We start from the raw sequence: 20499 nt of genomic DNA, 5'->3' as shown, positions 1-20499 counted from the left end.
AGACCCTGCAGTGGCAGGTCTGAGCCATGTTTGCAGGCTACTCGTGGGTGGCACAATCAGTGTGGAAGGCCCACTAGTAGCATTTGATTTACAGGCCCTGGGCACCTCTAGTGCACTTTACTGGGGACTTACTAGTAAATCAAATATGCCAATCACGGAAGAGCAATCCTCATTCAAGCAACACTACCTCACCCACCTTCACTATCCATTCCCCTAAAGGCAGACTTTAGCACTGGTTGCACCCTGTGCAACAGTTTTTCTTTGGCACCCCCACCCCATGACCACCTCCTCAAATTCACTCACTACCACCTCACAAATGTGCCTCTCATCTCTCCATAGCCCATAGCCCCACTTTCACATAAATTCATGTGTTTTAAAGCACTTGTAAAGGCTGGCTTACTAATCAGCTCAGCTGTCCACATTAAATATAGTTCTGTTGTTTGCAGCTTGCATGTCAACCCCCTTTATGAGAGTCAAAGCTGCAGCTAGACTACACTCCCATATCTCTCCCTAGCAGGAACATTAATCACAAGAGGTATCCTGATATTTGAATTTTTTCCTGAAGGCTGGATACACAAGGAACTTTTCAGCAGGCGCTTTTAAATCTCAAGTTTTGTAAGTTATTGCTAAACACAGCACCCCTTCGAGGTCAGCGCCCCCAAATCCAGGTCAGCACTGCCCTAAAGCAGGCCCTGACCCCCCTATTATCACCCACACAGCTCTAGAGGAATACAACCAGCCAAAGCAACAGTAGCATAAATCAAGTTTGTACAAACCATAACCTAGAACAAAACTACTCCTACACGGACAAAGACCCAAAATACTGTTGAGGAACAACCCACAGTCCTCCCAGTGGCCATCGCTAACCCTCAATATACCCTTCTATATGATTTCAGGGTACAACAAACAGCATCTCACAAACTGACTCTCCACAGAAGGACTCTATAACTTCAGGCAGGATTCAAATGTGGCACAATTACTTTCCACATAAGTAAAATAGTGGTATCGCCTTTATCTAGAAGAAATCCAAATGGTTCCTCCAACTGCACTTTATACATCTTACGCTGCTCATCGAGCTACAGGGCTTTATTGACTTTTCCTGGAATATAGCTTTGATCAACTCCCCCTGCTCTTAAAATCATATTTCCCTGGGAGATTCCAACCTCTGCAACTGAAAAGACAGACTCGCACTCTCCTCAAATCCTGCCCATCAGAAAACAGACTGGAACACTGCACTTTCCCCACCCCTCAACCTGCTTTTATAAAGGAGCACTACATATAAACCTCTTACTTAGATTTCCTTAACTGCATTACTTGTATACATTATATTATTTGTTTCTTTCTCCTTTTGCTTCCTTCGCTCTTCTTGAATTTTCCCTTCCTTTTTAGGTCGAGCACGCAAGCGCTTTGGCCTGTGGTCATCCGTGGGCTTTTAACCACACCCACTGCAAGCCCATCACTATCACTCGTTCATGGGCTTGCCTTTCAAAAATCTTTTGTTATCCTTCGTTAATCCTTTACGTTTGTCCCTTCTTGGGGTAGTTTTGTTTTCACCTCGGCCATCAACCCTGTTACACGGATAATTGCACTTTTGCGGATATGTTTGACTGTGAGCAAGCTTCTTTTTCCTTTTGTGTCTCTCCTTCGCGCTCATGCTCGTTGCGGCCGTGGCACTTTGAATCGGCTCACATATGTCAACTGTTTTACTTTTCATTTTCAATTTATGTGGCAAGAAAAGTCCAGTTAGGAATTTACAACGCTAATAGCTCGAGCAAACGCGAGACCCATTGCAGTGCAAATGCTTGTTTAGGTTTTCTTTCTGGTTTCACTTGTTTCATTTCTTTCACCTTCCTTGTCCATTTATATTTCGTAACGCTGCCCTTTTAAAGTTTACCCTCTCCTCATTTACACCAGTGCCAGAACACATGCCCTCCCTGAAATCCAACAATGCCAATCACATGCTCCAAGGGGTAGCTTGCACATAATGATCGATGATGGGAGTAAAAGCAGCAGCTCCTATGAAGATCACTATGCTGAGGATGCACCGTGCACAAGGGAAGACCAACTCCAATGGCAAACTGAAGGTGTGGGTCCAAGCTGCACGTTAGCATCAGTCCGTTCAATGCATTCTGCAGTGTGCAGTTCATACGTCCCTTGTTGACTGTCGGAGCCAGCTAGCCTACTCTGAGGCTTTGTGTTATAAGTCACTGCAGCTACGGAGAAGCAGTGCTTTAAATGGGTAGGTACTCTCCGGTACGGAGCACCGGCAATTTATCAACTGAAATGGAGAGTACCTACACTACTCAGCACTGCTGAAATACATGTAATGGGTAAGTACTGGCAATTCTCAAGAGCAAACAAGTAATTCTAAGGAGTGAGAACCTGCACTTCTACACTTTGACTTAAAGCATTGCTTACAAGGATTGAGAAAGGACACCAAAGAGTGTTTTTCTCTGGTGTAAGGCCAAAATCATGAAATACGTGTAAAGGTGATTATCAGTCCAAGTTGAGCAAATACATTGTGGATGAATCTCTAAAATGGGAGTAAGATAAATTGCTGAATTGTCCGAACATACCTACTACAAGGCACTGGAGCAGAGTGGGGGAGGGAGGAGGGACTGGTGGTGGTAATGCAACATGTTTTGTAGCACATAGCAACATATGCTAGACTGTAACTTGAACGTTTTGAATGTCGCTGTCTCCAGGCCAGAATGATATTTGCTCATCGCCCCATTTGGCAGCCAAGCCCAACCATGCCAAAGCCAAGGCTGGTCAAAGGGTTTCACGCACACACCTAGTGCACAGCAGATTCTCCTTTAAGAATATCTTTTTAAAAGTAGGATACATAAGTAAACGTTCGGAATTACTTACAGGTAATGAATATTATCTGTAAGTTGTACTAGATATTACAACTGAGCCCTCAACCTTACTCTATGAGGAATATCAAATAAATGTATAAAATATATCAAATAAATAAAAGTTTGAATCAAAAAGCTATGAAATGTATGCTACACGCAGAGTTTAATTAAATTATATATTCTATTCACATTAACACAGATTGGAGAACTTCAATAGTAGCTTTCTTTTCACAGTTCTAACCAGGAAGTCTATTATGATTGATAAAAAAGTGTGAGGTCGCGCCCAAGTTGCTGCTCTGTGCGTGTTTTCAAGAGGAACTTTAATAACCTCCGCCCATAAAGCAGTCAAACTTCTCATTAAGCTTCCTTCAATTCCCTCTGGGACAGGCTTTTCAGCTACTGTATACACAACAGAAAGACTCCACGTAATCCACCTGCATAGTCAATGACATAACATTTTTCCCTTGATCTGATACCTCGAAAGTTAGAAAAAATAAATCATACTTGCTAAAGGATGAAGATATTTTTTATACAAGTAGACTTATTTAGTTTCACACCCAGCAAGCATAAAATATCACCCTCCTCCAAAGAAGGATTTGGAGGAAAAAAAAAAAACAGGTAAGATTATTTCCTGTTCCCTACTAGCAGATGAAGAACGTTTAGATAGATAGGCAGGGTCTAACCTAAAAAACAAAGGGGGTCATTACAACATTGGCGGGCGGCGAACCGCTATGCGGCCGCCAATGCGGCCACACTGCTGCGGTGCCCATTTTGACATCCCCGCTGGGCCGGCGGGCGGAAACCAAGTTTCCGTCCGCCAGGCCCAGCAGGGATGTGGGCCGCAACATAGGAGCCGGCTCCAAATGGAGCCGGCGGTGTTGCGGCCGTGCGACGGGTGCAGTTGCACCCGTCGCGCTTTTCACTGTCTGCATAGCAGACAGTGAAAAGCTGCACGGGGCCCTGTCAGGGGGCCCCTGTACTGCCCATGCCAGTGGCATGGGCAGTGCAGGGGCCCCACGACTCCCCGTTCCGCCAGCCTTTTCCTGGCGGTGCAAACCGCCGTCTCGTACCGCCAGGGTCAAAATGACCCCCAAATTGTCAAAAGTGAAGGTTGACATACCAAAGCTCCTAACGCCACCACTGTCTGGCTACTAAAACAATTTCACAGTCGGACACTTTATTTCAGTTGATTCAAGAAGTTAAAAAAAAGATTTTGCAGTTCGGAAATCAATGGGTAAACCCAAGGAGTGGGGTTCTAATCTCTTCCTTTGGCCATTGCAAAGGAAACAAGCATTTGCAATGCAACAGGTCTCGCATTTGCTCGAGTTAGAGCTATTAGCGCTGTAAACTCCTAACCGGACGTTTCTTGCCACACAAATAAAAAGAAAAAAAACAAAGTGCGATCGCGTTATGTAAAATGCAGCGCGATCGTGCTGAAATTGAAAACAGAAAAAGAGAGCAATTGTGCTATGTAAACCCCAGCGCAATCGCGCTGAGTGGAAAATAAAAGGATAAAGTAGTCCAGAAACCATGCTGAAAACATGGAGCCTCGTATGTTTTCAGTAGTTTACCGGTGCTGTGTAGGTGGGCTAAACACTGGAAAAGGCATGATGTATGCATGCCTTTCACAAATGAAAGCAAGCGGATTTTAAAAGGCAAGCCCATGAACCAATGAAAGTGACTGACGTGACATGGGAGTGGTTAGAAGCCCAAAAAGAGATTACTGCAGGGGACGGAGCGCTTTGTGCTCGCCCCTAAAAACTTGAGTGACCGGGAAACTATATCACTACCTTCCCTCACGTTTTGCCTTGTATCTCTAAAAGCTTTTATTGATGCTATCCTCCATAAACAAAATTTTGAAACAAAATGCCAGCTGTGCATTTTCAACACAAATTCAAGATAAATTGGAAAAATGCAGTAAAGGCAGTTAACCACAGTCTCCTCATGTAACGTCACTTAACATTTTTTGCATCTTACCATCTTTTAATGTGCCCTTCCAAAGAGACTTGTCATACTTTAAAGGGAAGAATTTATTTGGAAGGAACGTGATGTAAAATTTGAACTCTTTCGGATCTCACAAAACTTGGCTGCAGATAACATAACTAAATAGAGATGAATTAATAGTTTGTGCAGCAGTTCTACCACTCAGGTTGTATTTCTGTTTCTAATGGTACTGCTGCAACATAAATATATGTCATGCAGCGTTGGCATCTGGCCTTTTTAGATAGCCAGTGTCACGTGTTCTTTTATGTCTGTCCAGTAAAAATATCGGAGAAAAATAAAATCAGTGAAATTCGGTATTTTTTCCTTTTGAAGCATAAACCTAAAAACAGCAAACACAAAGAAATCGGTTAAACAATATTTGACGGCTGTCTAAATCATTTCAGAACGATTGTTAGAGCAGACAGCTCTCACCTGCTGCAAAATTGCAAAACTTAAACAAATAGCCACATCAATTTTTTAAAGAAAGTTGGCAACTCTAATCTGAGAATTTCAGCCATTTCTTGCAGGGCCAGGCCACAGGAAACAGTGGTGTTTTCATCTTTACGAAGCATAGATTATGAAATGATTACATAGTCGAATACCTAGCAGTATGAACTGCCATCTGTCAGCTCTGAGACAACAGCAATTAGTCTCCCAAACTCAGCCAAAATGACAATTAAAATATCAACTTTTACCTGCAGTGCAATTTGTCCAAACACAAGCTTTGTATTTTGGATTTAAAAATAAATAAATAAATATTTAATAAAATAAAAAACAAACGTGCTCCAAATCATAGTGTCGTTTTCATAGAAAATTAAATGTTATCCCAAAATACCAAACTTTTTGTTTTTATTAAATATAAGTTGGTCCCCAAACATTGAAATTTGATTTTCATCCTGTAAAAAATGGACAGATTCTGTTTTATGCACCAATCACATGCCAAGGAATTATTTACCCTGTTATTCCTGTGTTGACCGCAATTATGTGAAGAACACTCACAAACTAGGAGGCATGAGCATCACTGTGTGGGGACCAACATGATTACAGAGAAGGCATGCATAAAGGTAAAGAAGCTCACATTATGCAAAAGTTGGTCACCATCTTGTTCAGGACAGTGAACTTTATGCAAAAGGGCAGGCACCATCATGCCAGGGTTCGCAATGAATAGTACTTTTATGGTAAGATTTACATTGTGCCTTGAACTGGCAATACACTGCCCAGGATGCACAGAAAATACAAGTGAATCTTCACCATTACGGCAGTCAGCATCAGGCCGGGTGTGCACACCACGACGCCTTCCACAATCACAATATACCCACAATTACCATTACTAGGCCAGGAATGGACTTTGTAGTGTCAAGGACACTCACATAATGCCTACTATGGTCATCATTTCATAAGTGAGTCCCATCATGCAAGATATGGCCCTTCTATATAAGAGGGTTTTAGGAGGCACCACCAAATACAACGTTTTGACTGGTCTGCTAGAGTTCAAGCGATTGGGGTGGTGACGTGCTTTTGAGACATTGCGGCTTGGGAGAACTCCATCTCCCATAAGCCAACTCATCACTAGGAGCCCAGGAGGAGGGGCTTGAGCTTTCAACCTGCACTAAATCAAGCACCTGGATCCCTGGGACATGTTTTTGGGGCATTGCCGCTCAAGGGGACTCCGTCCCCCCCCACAGGTCAACTCATCACTAGGAGCAATAGCACCTGTGGACCCGCAGGCATGGGATGAGCGCAGGATGCACCTCGGCTAAGAGGGGGCAAGACTGGGCCTTTCTGTAGCAGGAAGATTATTTTCTATAGCCCGACATCCAGGACATATTGTCTGGGGTGAAGGGCAACAAGTTTTCATGTTTATTTTGTCCTTGGGACAAGTATTGTATTGTATTGTAATTGTATTTATATAGCGCTTACTACCCCTGACGAGGCATCGAAGCGCTTTTCGATGAGTAGCACGCTACTCCGGAACCCAACAAGAATTAGTGATGGATTAGTATCATTTAATAATGAGTACAGTTTTAGTATTATTATGAGTTAATTTGAGCCGCGGATATGAGAGTTTGTTAGTTAGATTGACTGGAGTAATGGAGGGGTGGAGGAGGAAAGAAATCCAGAAGTGTTAATTGGGAGTATATCTTTCATTTACTCAATCCAAAGGCTTGGGATGAATAAAGTGGGGTGGAGGGGGGGAAGAGTATGTGGAAGGGTTAGGGAGAGCATAGTAGCAGGGTGAGATGAATGCAGGAGAATTTAGTAGGGTTGTGTGGGAGGTCACAGAGGTAGAGTGAGGTTTGGTGAGTTAGATGTGGAGGTGGAGGGAAGAGTTTAGGAAGAGATATTTAGGAGATGAAAGTGGTTGAAGGGATTTGGGATGAGTCAGAGTGAGAATGGAGGATAGTTTGATAGAGACATGACATAAGAGTGATAAAAAAATGAGAGCAGAAATTCATAGATATCTAGTATAACAACCCAAAAACCAGGAGCCATGCAATGATCCACAAACATGCCAAGCACAGAAACAACATATACACATACATATATAGATATATATTTATACACACACACACGAATACACACACATATGCACATACAATACATAATTAGAATCATGGGTAAAAAAATACTTAGACAGGTTTAAAAGAGTGTGTGTGTATTTTATTGTTATGACAGTAGCAATACATATTTTCCAAAGAAAACTATAAATAAATAGAAATATACATATAATCAGAAAAAATATTTATCCACATAGGCATATGCAGTTCATAGTTGTTTGAAAAAGGTGGGTATGAAAGAAAGAGCCAACTCTTGAGTAGTTTTCTGAAAACAAGAAAGTTATCTGTGGCTCTTATAGTTGGGGGTAATGAATTCCAAAGTTTGGCTGCTTGGACGGAGAAGGATGTACCACCTACAGTCTTTTTCTTGTATGGTGGTGTTCTAAGGCGGGGTGCCAGTCTTGAGCGGAGGGTTCTTTGTTGGATGTATTTGGTAATTTTCTTTCTGATAAAAAGCGGTCCTGTTCCATGTATAGCTTTGTGGGTGATACAAAGCAGCTTGAAAGTGCATCTTCTGGCAACGGGTTACCAGTGTAGTGCTCTCAAGGCAGGGGAGATGTGGGCTTGCGGCTTTATATGTAGTAGTAGCCTGGCTGCGGAATTCTGGATACGTATGCCCAACCCCCGCAGCACAAACCCTTTGGCTGCCAGTTTACAGAGAACGGGGGTGCCTGTAGTTGAGGTAATGTGTGCCCATATGTTTAAATTTGTATTTATGGTTCATTAATGAAAAGCCTTTATTATTAGGGTAAGCGGTGTAACTAAAAACATTTTAGATTCACACTGCACTACAGACAGTGGTTCCAGCTTAAAAAAAAAAAAAAAAAATAAGGTGTACACACATTTGAAAAGTTTAACAATATGGGGTTTAGTATAATGCTCCCAGATTAGATGCAGGTGTTTGCAGAAGCTTGTAAGCAAGAGTGATGATTTTTTGCTTTCAAAATAAAATATTCAGAAACAAAAGCAAATAGGGGAAAAAAAAAAAAAAGAAACACGCTACTAGGAAATTTTAGGTGCTCTTTCTTTGAAGTATCATTTAGCAAAATACATTGATGCATGCTAGTAGTTCTGAAAAATATTCACAATGGAAAATCAGTGTAACCATTTTCAACAAGATGATGGGAAGCATGAAAATAAACAAGCACTGGCAAAGCCTACTGATCTGACATTTGTTAAGTCTTTTGGTTTCGTCATTGCGTGTCTTGTTTTGACATGGCTTTTGTAACACTTTATTGTTGTGGGAGCTGCCAGGCCCTCACTGTTGTAACACACACTGACAAAAAGTAAAAAACAGCATTTTGGTCTCAAAAAGCACACATTGCCACCAGTGGGATGACAAAGGCCCCCGGAGCCCCTGCTGTTCAGGGAAACCCCTCACAGCACCTGCCCTGAGTGAGTCCGGATGGGAGGCCCAACCTCCATTTTCTTTGCAGGGGGGCCCCCCTTTAGTTTTGTTACGCCACTGATTGCCACAGTAGATCCTGGCACTGAACAAAACTACTTTGTGTGCCAATATGCTCCTTGTGGAACAGCAGAAAGCGATCACTCAAAGTAAAGCCTGCCGATAGATAGAGAGAGGAATAGAAATAAAATGTCTTGGTTAATGCCAGACCTAGTTAGGGGCCCCATCCTTAAAGTCACAAAAGTACACCCATGGTGTATGTCTTTGAACTAGTGACTTTCATGAATTCACAAGAACTTACAGAAGTAGCCAAGAAAATCGTACTCCAGAAAATATTTGTGAACTGTATTTTAGGACGAGCAAATATGCATATGTAGATTTGCTCATGCAAAAATCTATTGAGCTTTTACAAGTTCACTTTCTTTCCAACCACTTTTTTCCCCAACCGTGAAAGAACCTCTACTTGTCTGGAGTACATTTCCAACCTTCCTCAGTATAGGAAAAGATTAGAGAGGAGGTGGTGAAAATCCTTAAAGCATGCAAGTCAGTAGGTTTGCAGACTCCAAGGCATAGCAGCCCTGGAACTCCTGCTTACTGTTTCCTCCAGCCCCAGTACACAGGTCTGCAGAAAGGGTGTCAAAATCATGAAATTGGTATAGTAGGGATTGAAATTTCAGGTATTCAAGCCCTACTATCGTATCAGCTCCGGCATAATCATAGAGGCTATTAGCAGAACTCTTACATGATGAGATTGCTGCAGAAAAATTGTTGTCACATAATGTGGCACCAACGCAACAAGTAAATTTTTATTTTTTTTACAGAACAAGTAAGATTTGAGATGCAACCTGTCCCATGGACAAGTAGATATTTTTATTAAATTCCACACACCTGATAAATGACTTCGAATAACTAGCCTTTTTGAACTGTGGGAATCTGGCTTGAAAAGCTACGAATGTAAAATATTTAAACCAATTTTCCATAAAACAAAAACAATTAAAAATGATGAAAGTATCTGAACTCTATGGTAGGGTGCTATTTGCATGCTCCCGCACCGGTTTTATTAATTTCCAACTTATGAAATCAATGTAATTCAAATGAGTCTTCTTAAAAGAAGTTATAAGGCAGCCTTAGATATTCATGATCACTTAAGTTTTTGTGGCGATGCGTCATGGTCTGACCCATTACTGGAGAGGGCAGTAGGAGGTAATTAATATGTTACCTTAAATGGAAGGGACATAATTTGATATGTCTGCCCCTTTCATTAATGTAGGGGCAAGGATGTCCCTTTAGCACTGTGAGACTTTTTCCAGATTTAAGGGAGGAGATCAGAAGCTCTTCTGTGGACAGAAATTTGAGAAGCCAAGCCAAATACTCGAACACTGCTGTCAAGTACCCTGTCATTGTAAAGCCAGAGGATGAGCTTTTTTAGTGGCAGATTATAAAACTGTCTCAAAGGAATAAAGTCAAAATTGTTAAACAGATTCTGATGGCTTTTCGTCAAGTTGGTAGATTCATTGTGCTCCACAGGAGTTACAAATGCATCACCACCACCACCAATCAACTCACTCTTGTTTGCATAATGAATAGGTGGCATCGCACAATTCTCATAAAGGGGTGAGGAAGGAACAGGAAGCAGCCCAAATGCAGAATCCCTACGGAATATCAATAACTCTCTTCGGTGGTGAAGAGGACTTAGAAATGTTATCGCAAACACATGATTCATTAGCATTACTGATGTCCACTTTATGGCCCCTCAGAATCCTTAGACAAGGTTCTTTGTCACCTAGGGTCCTATGGCACCACCAGGTAATTTCAGGCCTCTTCGTTTCTGGAAAGGCAAGTGTAAACCAATAAGAGTACTCTGTGTTTAATGAGTACCAAAAAAATAAAAAAAACACACACAGGCCAAAAGATTTTTGTTAGACCCCATCGCCAAATACTGACGCTGTCAAATAATAAAACTTTTTCTGGATTCCACCTCAGACCTCACTTTTATATGTTGTTTTTCCATCACTGCTTTCTCCCTTTATCAATCTATTGTTCTCTGCCCCTTTTCTTCCTTTTCAGACTTTCTCTCGCTCTAATACAAAGTCTGCAGAGGAAAGACAAGTCTGAGGCCCTACATTTGAGTGGTGGTGCTTACCAACTGCAACCAATGGCACAAATTAAGCACATGGAGCACATTGCTAACATTTTAACCAATTCAAAAGGGATTTATTTGTTTGAACCCTGCTTGTTTGGGGCTGCTCATTTTGCTGTTCAGCCTATGTGCTAAATCAAAAGTGCACAAGTCACTACCTCTTTGTGAAAGACTGCTGGAGTGTATGTCTGAAGATGGGCACAAGGGAAACCTAAACTGGAATATCTAATGCGGAGAACTAAGACTGCAGAACAAGGTTCTGCTTCCTGAGGCAGGTACACAAGCCTTTTAACCATAGGTTTAAAAGGTTTCATTTTCTGTGCTTAGCTATCTATCACAAGTCTAGAACAAGCATTTGCAATGCAATAGGTCTTGCCATTTGCTTGAGTTAGAGCTATTGGCATTGTAAATTCATAACTGGACATTTCTTTCCACATAAATTGGTGAACCCGGACTCATAATTTTGTCTTTTCCTGCCATATAATTCCAGTAGCCCTTCATATAACTAAAGTACTTCCATTTACCTTCTTCCTCTATTTGCAGCAAAAATTGAAATTGTTGCCTTTTAGCATCTTAACTTAAATCTATCATGCTAATTCTAATAGACCACTTTCACCACCCTGCCATCAGAGTTGCTGGCTGGCTAACAATTTCCCCCAAAAAAGACACAAGACAGCCACAGATAAGAAAACAAACTAGAAGAGTCACCCAAACATATCAAGAGTGTTCAAACAGTCATAGTGTAATAAGGATGTTAAGTTGGCCTGAATTATGGTCGTAAATGTAATAAGGAGAGATTATTAAAACATATACAAGTATCATATAAACCTTGATCAGAAGTAAACTTTTGGTATTAGTCTGTAATGCTCGAAACAGTCCCTAGAGGGCACCATAACTAAAATATCATTTGTAAGAAGTGTAATGTAACCTTTTTGTTAGCGCCTAGAGGAGAAAACCCCATTAAAAAAACAGGAGAAACCAATGCAGTGTAACCATATACTTAGCCCATAGAGGGCATTTGAAGGGCTAGCAGGCCTACTGCAATGATATTACAAAAAAGGCCTTTAAAACAAAACTTCTCCCAGCTGTAAAACAAAAGTTGTAGCCATGATAAAGCTTAAAATACACTGAATGGTGGGAGGAGTTATTTTGGGGTCCCCACTAAAATAGTGTGGGGACCCAAAGATGATGTAGACAGAGCTTGTTTTCAAGGTGGTCCCATTGTCCTAGGACCACCACAGGCTAAGTTATGATCAAAAATGTTTTGTAAAAGTAATGCCCTGCAAAGCATTAGCAAGTTTTCACGCCACAAATATTATAGAAGGTTGACTGCAATGCTCAGAACAGCCCGTAGAGGACACCACAATAAAAATTGCATTTAGAAAAAATCTGGTCATGTAATCATCCAATCAGCCCTTAGTGAACATAACCACATAAAAAAGAATGGGAGAAAGTAATGCAGTGGAACCATATATTTACCCACTAGAGAGCATACAGCATTACACATTTGTAAGGCTAGCAAAACTATTTCAATGATATTACAAATAAGACCCATAAAACATAACTTCTCTCAGCTGTAAAACAAAAGTTCCAGTCATGAGAAAGCTTAAAGAGATAATGATGGTAGGGGTTATTATTTTGGAGTCCCCGTTGACATAGCGTGGAGAATCAGAGATGATGTAGACAGAAAGAGCACATTATGGTCGATGTTTTAAAGGTGGTCCCATCGGCTTAGGACCACGACAGGCTGAGTTATGAGCAAAGATGTTTTGTAAAAGTAATCCCTTGCAAAGCATTATGGGACAAGTTTCCATTCCACAAATATTTTAATATGTTGAAATGACTGTAATGCTTAGAACAGCCCCTAGAAGACACCACAATGAAAATAGCATTTGTAAGAAACATGGTAATGTAACTATATATTTAGCCCCTAGAGCAGGGGTCTCCAACCTTTTCTGTAGCAAGAGCTACTTCTGATCAATGAAAATCATTGTGAGCTACCCAAGGATAAACAACTCACACATTATCACCAGACACCCCCACTGCAAACTTCCTTGACTAACCCCTTCTACGCCAAGGACATAATGGTTACGTCTGGTGGTGTGGTACTGAGGAGCCACGGATGTCCTGGTACAGGCCCTCAGGGGAAGCGCTGGCGCTCCCTCCTAGGGAATCCCCTCCACCTCCACCCGCCCCAGGGCAGGGCTGGAAGGGAAAATGGCTTCCCCTTCCACCCCCCCACCCGTGACAGAGGTCAACTCCTGTCACTCTGGAAGCAATGCTTTCAGCGCGACTGAGGAAAAACTGATTTGTTTCTCCTCTGTGCGGGGGGCAGGGGAGGAAGAGAGGTATGAAAAGAGAAAGAAAGACTTTTCCTTCCCTCTTCATGTCTCTCTGTGCATTGTGATCGTGCTGCAGGAAGCCACTAGACACCAGGGATTTTTTTTGGGGGGGAAATTGTCATAAGGAGAGCAGCCCCTTGGGCAAGGGCTGCTCCCCAAGGGGGCATTTTATTTAATGTCATTTCTGCTCCCCCCCTCCCCCCGGGGGCAGAAGCCATTAGGCACCAGGAATATATATATATATATATATATATATATATATATATATATAGATAAGGGGAGCAACCCCTTAGGCAAGCGTAGCTCCCGGGAGGGGGCAATTGTTTTTAGGCCATTTCTGCCCCCCTTGCGGGCCAAGATAGACCCATTTCTATTAGGTTGATCTGCCCCTGGGGGAGGGGGGTCAGAAACCACTTAGGCACCAGGGATTGGGATGTGTGTATTTTGTTTGGGGGGGGGGGGGGGCAGCCCCTTGGGAAAGGGTTGCTCCCCATGGGAGCACATTATTGTTGGCCATATTGGGCAGATCAGCCTATTTTTGGAAGGCCCATCTGCCCCCAAGGGGGGGCAGAAAGCCCACCAGAGACCAGGGAAGATTTTTTTCAAAATAAGAGGGTGGGGGTATGGCCATACCCCCAGCCAAAATAAATGGGGCCAAAGTTGTTCTGCCCACCAGTGACTTGAAATGGTGAGGGCTGCACTTTTTGGACGCTGCCATGTATTAAAATCCACAAGACCTAGACACAACAGAAAACTAAACATCTGGGTGAGTCCAGGGCAGTGAGCTTCACATTGACCCCGCACCATTTTCTTAACCACAATGCCCTGCAAACTTCCAACTTTGCTAGAAATCACACATTTTTTCCAAATTTTTGTGATGGAGCCTTTCGGAATCTGCAGGAGTTCACAAAATTCCTACCACTCAGCATTGTTTCATCCATACCAATAAACATTCTGCCCCGCTTGTCAGCCTAAATTTTCTTTTTTTTCCAAACTGCCCTTTTGGACCCGCTTTGGTTCCCGCTCAATTTCAACATGTTTTTGCCTCTTCCCTGTCACAGGCACTTGGCCCACCTACACAAGTGAGGTACAATTTTTTACCGTGAGACTGGGGGGACCGTTGGGTGGTAGGAAATTTGTCCCAGTGCAGTGATCCCACACAGAAATGTGGGAAAATGTGATTTTTGTTAGCTAAATTTGAGGTTTGCGGAGTATTCTGGGTAAGAAACCACTGGGGGATCCACGCAAGTCATACCTCCGTGGACTCCCTCGGGTGTCCAGTTTTCAGAAATGTCTGGGTTTGGTAAGTATACCTGTATGGCTGCTGAGCCCAGGACCAAAAACGCAGTTGCCCCCCGCAAAAACAGGTAGTTTTGTATTTATCTGATAATTTTGATGTGTTCAGATACTGTTTCGGGGCATTTCCTTTTGCGGGCACTGGTCCTACTCACACAAGTGAGGTACAACTTTTATCAGGAAACTTGGGGGGGGGAACGCTGGCTGGAAGGAAATCTGTGGCTCCTCTCACATTCCAGAACTTTCTGCAACCAAAATGTGAGGAAAAAGTGGTTTTTTGGGCCAAATTTGGAGGTTTGCAAAGGATTCTGGGTAACAGACCCTGGTGAGAGCCCCACAAGTCACCGCATCCTGGATTCCCCTAGATATCTGTTTTTCAAAAATGCACAGGTTTGGTAGGTTTCCCTAGGTGCCGGCTGAGCTAGAGGCCAAAATCTAAAGCTAGGCACTTTGCAAACAACGGGTCAGATTTCTTTGTAAAAATGTGATGTGTCCATGTTGTGTTTCCTGTCGCGAGCATTAGGCCTACCCACGCAAGTGAGGTCCCATTTTTATTGGGAGACTTGGGGGAACACAGAAAATGAGAACAAGTGTTATTGCTCCTTGTCTTTCTCTACATTTTTTCCTTCCAAATGTAAGACAGTGTGTAAAAAAGACATCTATTTGAGAAATGCCCTGTAATTCACATGCTAGTATGGGGACCTCGGAATTCAGAGATGTGCAAATAACCACTGCTTCGCAACACCTTATTCTGTGTCCATTTGGAAATACCAAGGTTTCCTTGATACCTATTTTTCACTCTTTATATTTCAGAAAATTAATTGCTGCATACCCGTTATAGCATGAAAACCCATTGCAGGGTGCAGCTCATTTATTGGCTCGGAGAACCTAGGGTTCTTGATGAACCTACAAGCCCTATATATCCCCGCAACCAGAATGCTCCTGTAGACATAACGGTATATTGTTTTCATAAATCTAAAAATCGCAGAAAAAAGTTACAGAGTAAAACGTGGAGAGAAATGGCTGTTTTTTTTCACCTCAAATTTCAATATTTTGTTATTTTAACTGTTATTTTCTGTAGGAAAACCATGTAGGATCTACACAAATGACCCCTTGCTGAATTCAGAATGTTGTCTACTTTTCAGGAACATTTAGCTTTCCAGGATCGAGCACTGATTTCACACCCATTTCTGTCACTAACTGGAAGGAGGCTAAAAGCACAAAATACAGTGAAAATGGGTAATGTCCAGGTCAAATGCCAAAATTGTGTTGAAAAATATGGTTTTCCAATACGACTCTGCCTGTTCCTGAAAGCTGGGAAGATGATGATTTTAGCACCGCAATCCATTTGTTGATGCCATTTTCAGGGGATGAAAAAAAAAAAAAAAAACACACACACAAGCCTTCTTCTGCAGCCATTGTTTCCCATTTTTAAAAAAAATGAAATTTTTGCTGTGTTTTGGCTAATTTCCTGGTCTCCTCCTGGGGAACCCACAAACTCTGGGTACCTCTAGAATTACTAGGATGTTGGGAAAAAAAGAATGCAAATTTGGCGTGGGTAGCTTACTTGGCCAAAAAGTTAGGAGGGCCTAAGCGCGAACTGCCCCAAATAGCCAAAAAAAGGCTTGGCACCTGAGGGGGAAAGGCCTGGCAGCGAAGGGGTTAAGCCCATTGTTGATAGATCCAGATGCTATGGTTTGAACAAAATACTTTGCCTAGGGCCACATCTGTCAGTGAGAGCGTGGTCTTTGGGGATGTATGAACACGTGTGCATATGAATGGGATGTTTGTGTATGGGTAACTGAGAGCCGGTGTCATATGTACTTGTGGCACACGGCATACCTTTCATCATATGTGGCACCGTTAAAAGTATAACACAAAAATACAACCATGTTTTTAAATGGGAAAGAGTTAAAGTGCAAATATGTTCATAATGTGGAATATTTTTCTGCACTTTAAATGTCTCCCATTTAAAAGATGGTTGTATTTTTCAATATAAATATTCCACAGTGCTCTAATAGCTACAGGGAGCAAGAGGCCTGCTGTTTGTAAATGCAACACTTTGAAAATTAATTTGATAAAATTAAAATTAAAAGTTAACTTAAATATAAGTTAACTTAAAAGCAGTGTTAAACATCATTTTGTTATCACTTCAAATACGGAGTTGATAAGGACTTTTATGTAAGAGTTAAATACCATTGCTCTTCAATTCTTCACCTCTGTAACTTGGGTTATAAATCTGACTCCAGCACTGCTCCTTATCAGGCCCTGCTATCTACAGCCTGGTGATATAATTTAAAATATACACAACCTTCCCTTAACTTTAAAAGGGAAAATTGTGACATTGTGTTTATTTAAAAATGCACTCCATGCTGTGAGCTACTCTCAAGGGGTCTGGAAGCTACTGGTAGCCTGTGCTGGACTAATGGAGACACCTGCCCTAGAGGACATAACCACACACAAAAAACAGCAAACAAGAATGCAGTGTAACCATATATTTAGCCCTTAGACGGCATAGTGCATTATATTTATTCAGGGGTAGCAGGCCTATATCAAAGATATTACAAACAAAACCCTTAAAATACAAAAGACTCCCAGCTGCAGAAAAAAAAAAAAAAAAAAAAAAGAAGGAGTTTCAGCCACGAAATAACTTAAACACACACTGAATGGTGGGAGGGGTTATTATTTTGAGGTTTCCACTAACCTAGTGTGGGGATGCAAAAATGATGTAGACAGAAAGAGTATGTTGTTTTGAACATTTTGGTAGTGGTCCCATTGTCCTAGGACTTCCACAGGTGGAGTTACGAGCAAAACTGTTTTGTAAAAGGTAATGCCCTGCAAATCATTATTGGTCGAGTTTTCCTGGAGTGCAGTGAATATTGTAGTATGGACTCTCCCGCAGCGCCAGGAAAGCCGCTTTCACTTTGAGAATTTCTGTTTCATGTAAAGCTTTCACCAATTTCAAGTGTTTTAAGGAGAGAGCCATGAGAATTGACTCTGGTTAGGTAACTGAACAATATGACCAGCGTTCCAAAACCACCAATCGAGTTTGCGCTAATGTGCCTGTCCCATGGTGGCCATGCAGCATGAAGGGGAGAGACAAAAGAAATTGAAGTATATGGTCAATCATGCATTAAGTCATGTAACAGGGCAGTCTGCAAGGCGTGACAAAAACATTCTCAAGGTGGGACAAGCATAAAGCATTTATCAGTGACAGCAAGTCATTTTTGAAAGCCAAGTCCATGAACAAGTGAAAGTGATGGGCGTAGTTAAAAGCCCACAATACTTTCAAACGTACCACAGGTCAAAGCGCTTGCGTGCTCAACCTAAAAAGGGACTGCAGTCATATCCTGCCTGATAGCCTGAGCTATTGGACTACCGGTGGTGGGAGGGGGGGGAGCGGAACACAGGTAGGCAACTAGAACTCTAATTTAGGTGTTGCCTTGGAGACGTGCGGGGCAAAGAGGCGGCAAGTCTGTAGCTATTGGGTTCTTTGGAAAGGCATGGAGTTTACTTTGAAGGGGAAAGCTCCTCAGGAGCCAGCTCTTTCAATGGTCAGCAGTCTATAAACCTTGTTCTTCTGTTGGGTTATCCAAATGCCATTTCCGTTTTGCTTCCACCCACCAACGCCTACACCATTGGGGCAATGGGTCCCCCTACTTCAGCCACTGGCTCCCTTCATTGTGAATAACGGCAGTCAATGTATTTACACCTAAGAAGTAGTCCGCATCCATGCCACGGTTTGTAGGACAATTTCTACTTTCATTTCATGTTTTCTTTTCATGAATTCCTACACTAGTTCATTTTTATTTACTTTCTTGGCACACATTTATGTCATTTTTTGGTGGCGGTATGTTTGCCCATTGCGTTTACACTTCTAATATTTTAGTTACGTTTGCAGAATAAAGAAAAAAAAAACACTGCAAGCTTGAGAAGCCTAGACTTATCTGCGCTACCATTGCTTTTCTGAGGTAGAAACAAATGCAATAAATTGCTCGAAGGTCACTTAACAGCGCCTCGCCAACCAAAGCTATTGTAGCATAAAAACGCAGCCGCACACGCACGTTGAGATCAGTAGACAATTGGAATCCGCAAGTTAGTTCGATTACATATTTGCAATTAGATAAGAAAAAAAAGCACCACTTGAACTGCCAACGATTCCTCCAGCCTTTCCTGGGTCGAAGACTGTTCCCTTTCTGCCCGTCGAGGCTCAATTCTGAGCTGTAGGGTTTCCCTAGGGCCTAGTCCAATTACGAGCAATAGATCCATTCCAGATTTTATTTTTTATTTTTTATTTTTGTGGGGGGCGTGATTGCCATTCTAAGGCGTGCAGCCCTATTTTTACAAATCTGGACTCCGAGTCCCAGAATGCACAGTAAAACCACATTGACAGGCCAACCTAACTACGCCTGGACTCGGAAACGAGTTCTGTCAATCAATATTTTCTGTCCCGTCTCAGGGCTCACGAACTCTACTCTTCGTCCGTCACAACGTACAAAATGCTACGAGACGGCTACACGAGACTTTGTTTCTTACCTGTTTCTCCACTTCATTGGTTTTAGAGTTTTTTTTTTTTGTTCTCGGCCCCTACAGTCCGCCCTCACCTCGCAGCAGCAATCTCGCTCTGCCCCAGCATCAAATGTCCTGCCTCCCTTAAAAATCTGCTGCAGGCAGGGGCGCGTCTTAAAAGAGCGTGTTGCATCAGCTAGCATGCGTTGTTTAGTATCGGTCCTCTACGGCAACAGTCTGCAGGTTTGTCCATAAAGAAAACTGCATTTGTTGCTAAGCCCTAACTTTAGTAGCTGCTGGTGAAACTAGGACATTTCAAGACAAATCTACGGAAATTCCTGGTTTTAGGGTACCGAAATTCACAGGACTGTATTGTATTGCAGCAGTTATTTAACTCCTACTACACCTACGTGAAGCGCTGAAGTGTTCGCCTGCATGCGTAAAATTCTACACCGCGTAGGCGTGTGTGGTTTCTTCTTTTTCGTTTGATGTTGAGGGAAGTGTTTCAAAGTGTGCCTGATGGCCACCAGGGTGTGGGGTTGTCCAATCTGAGCTATCGCCCGGGATACTGTGTATAGTTATGGTCTTGTCTGGGATACTGTGTACCGTTGTGGTCCTGAGCTGGCATGGTGCCGATATTACATAGGTTATGAAAACAACACCCCTTTCGCCTAAAGGTTTCTGAAACGGGATTGAATGTGGCCTAACGGCCAGAGCTGCTAACTTTGGAGCTAAAAAAAAAACAGGTTCCAGTTTCGCACTTCAATATCCTGTGATACTTGAAAAATCACTTAATGTCCTTTTGCTTCTGAAAAGGTGAACGTGTCCTTGTGCACACATGCCAACATTCTAGAAGAGAAAAGTGGGAGATTTCTAGAAAAAATCGCGAGAATGTATTTCCCCATTGACTTCTATTGGGGCCTGAATCGGGTTACTGTTATGTATGGGATTTGCAAGTCTGTGCTGCAGGATCTGATACTAGATACGCAAATGCATGTTTTTTCCCCTTACATATCAGTAGCAGGGCTAAAGTGCTATGGTAAGCAGCTGGAGCTTGCTGCGAGAGCTATGTACTGGCATGCAGGAGCAGGTTACTGGCAGCACATATTCACGAGTTACACAAGACCAGGCAGGCCCTGTCAGCTGAAGCCCACAGAGGAGTCAGGTTTTTACATGAAGGAATTGGGAAATGGGAGACTAGCCTTGAAATCGGTAGTCGCCCGCCTGAATCGGGAGGGTTGGCATGTATGCTTGTGTAATGTAACCTATGCACATGTAAAGCTGGTGAGTGTCACATTCCACTAAAAACTCCTTGGATGTAAAAGGCGGTAGGGAGACCCTCGCGCTGGCTTTAGACATGAAACACTTCAGCCACTATAATGCAGGACCCTCTATACCAATTTCACTT

At 42.4% G+C, this 20499-nt stretch overlaps 1 protein-coding gene across 4 annotated transcripts in view; it reads right to left on the bottom strand.

Annotated features, from left to right (window-relative positions):
* Window positions 1–20499, bottom strand: part of TOR4A (torsin family 4 member A) — a 148132-nt gene that overhangs the window by 39407 nt on the left and 88226 nt on the right. Inside the window, exon 1 of one of the 4 annotated variants that reach the window (XM_069241341.1) lies at window positions 19119–19247. The exons of 2 other annotated variants lie outside the window; for them this stretch is intronic. The gene's annotated coding sequence lies outside the window, so the exon portion shown is untranslated. Of the gene's footprint in view, window positions 1–18722; window positions 18796–19118; window positions 19248–20499 lie in introns of those variants that run through there. One more of the 4 variants, XM_069241345.1, reaches the window with a different exon arrangement.

This window comes from Pleurodeles waltl, chromosome 6 (genome assembly GCF_031143425.1).
Source record: "Pleurodeles waltl isolate 20211129_DDA chromosome 6, aPleWal1.hap1.20221129, whole genome shotgun sequence".
NCBI classification, from domain to species: Eukaryota; Metazoa; Chordata; class Amphibia; order Caudata; family Salamandridae; genus Pleurodeles; species Pleurodeles waltl.
The sequence above is the reverse complement of the archived record's forward strand: the minus strand, read 5'-3'. Positions and strand labels throughout refer to the sequence as shown.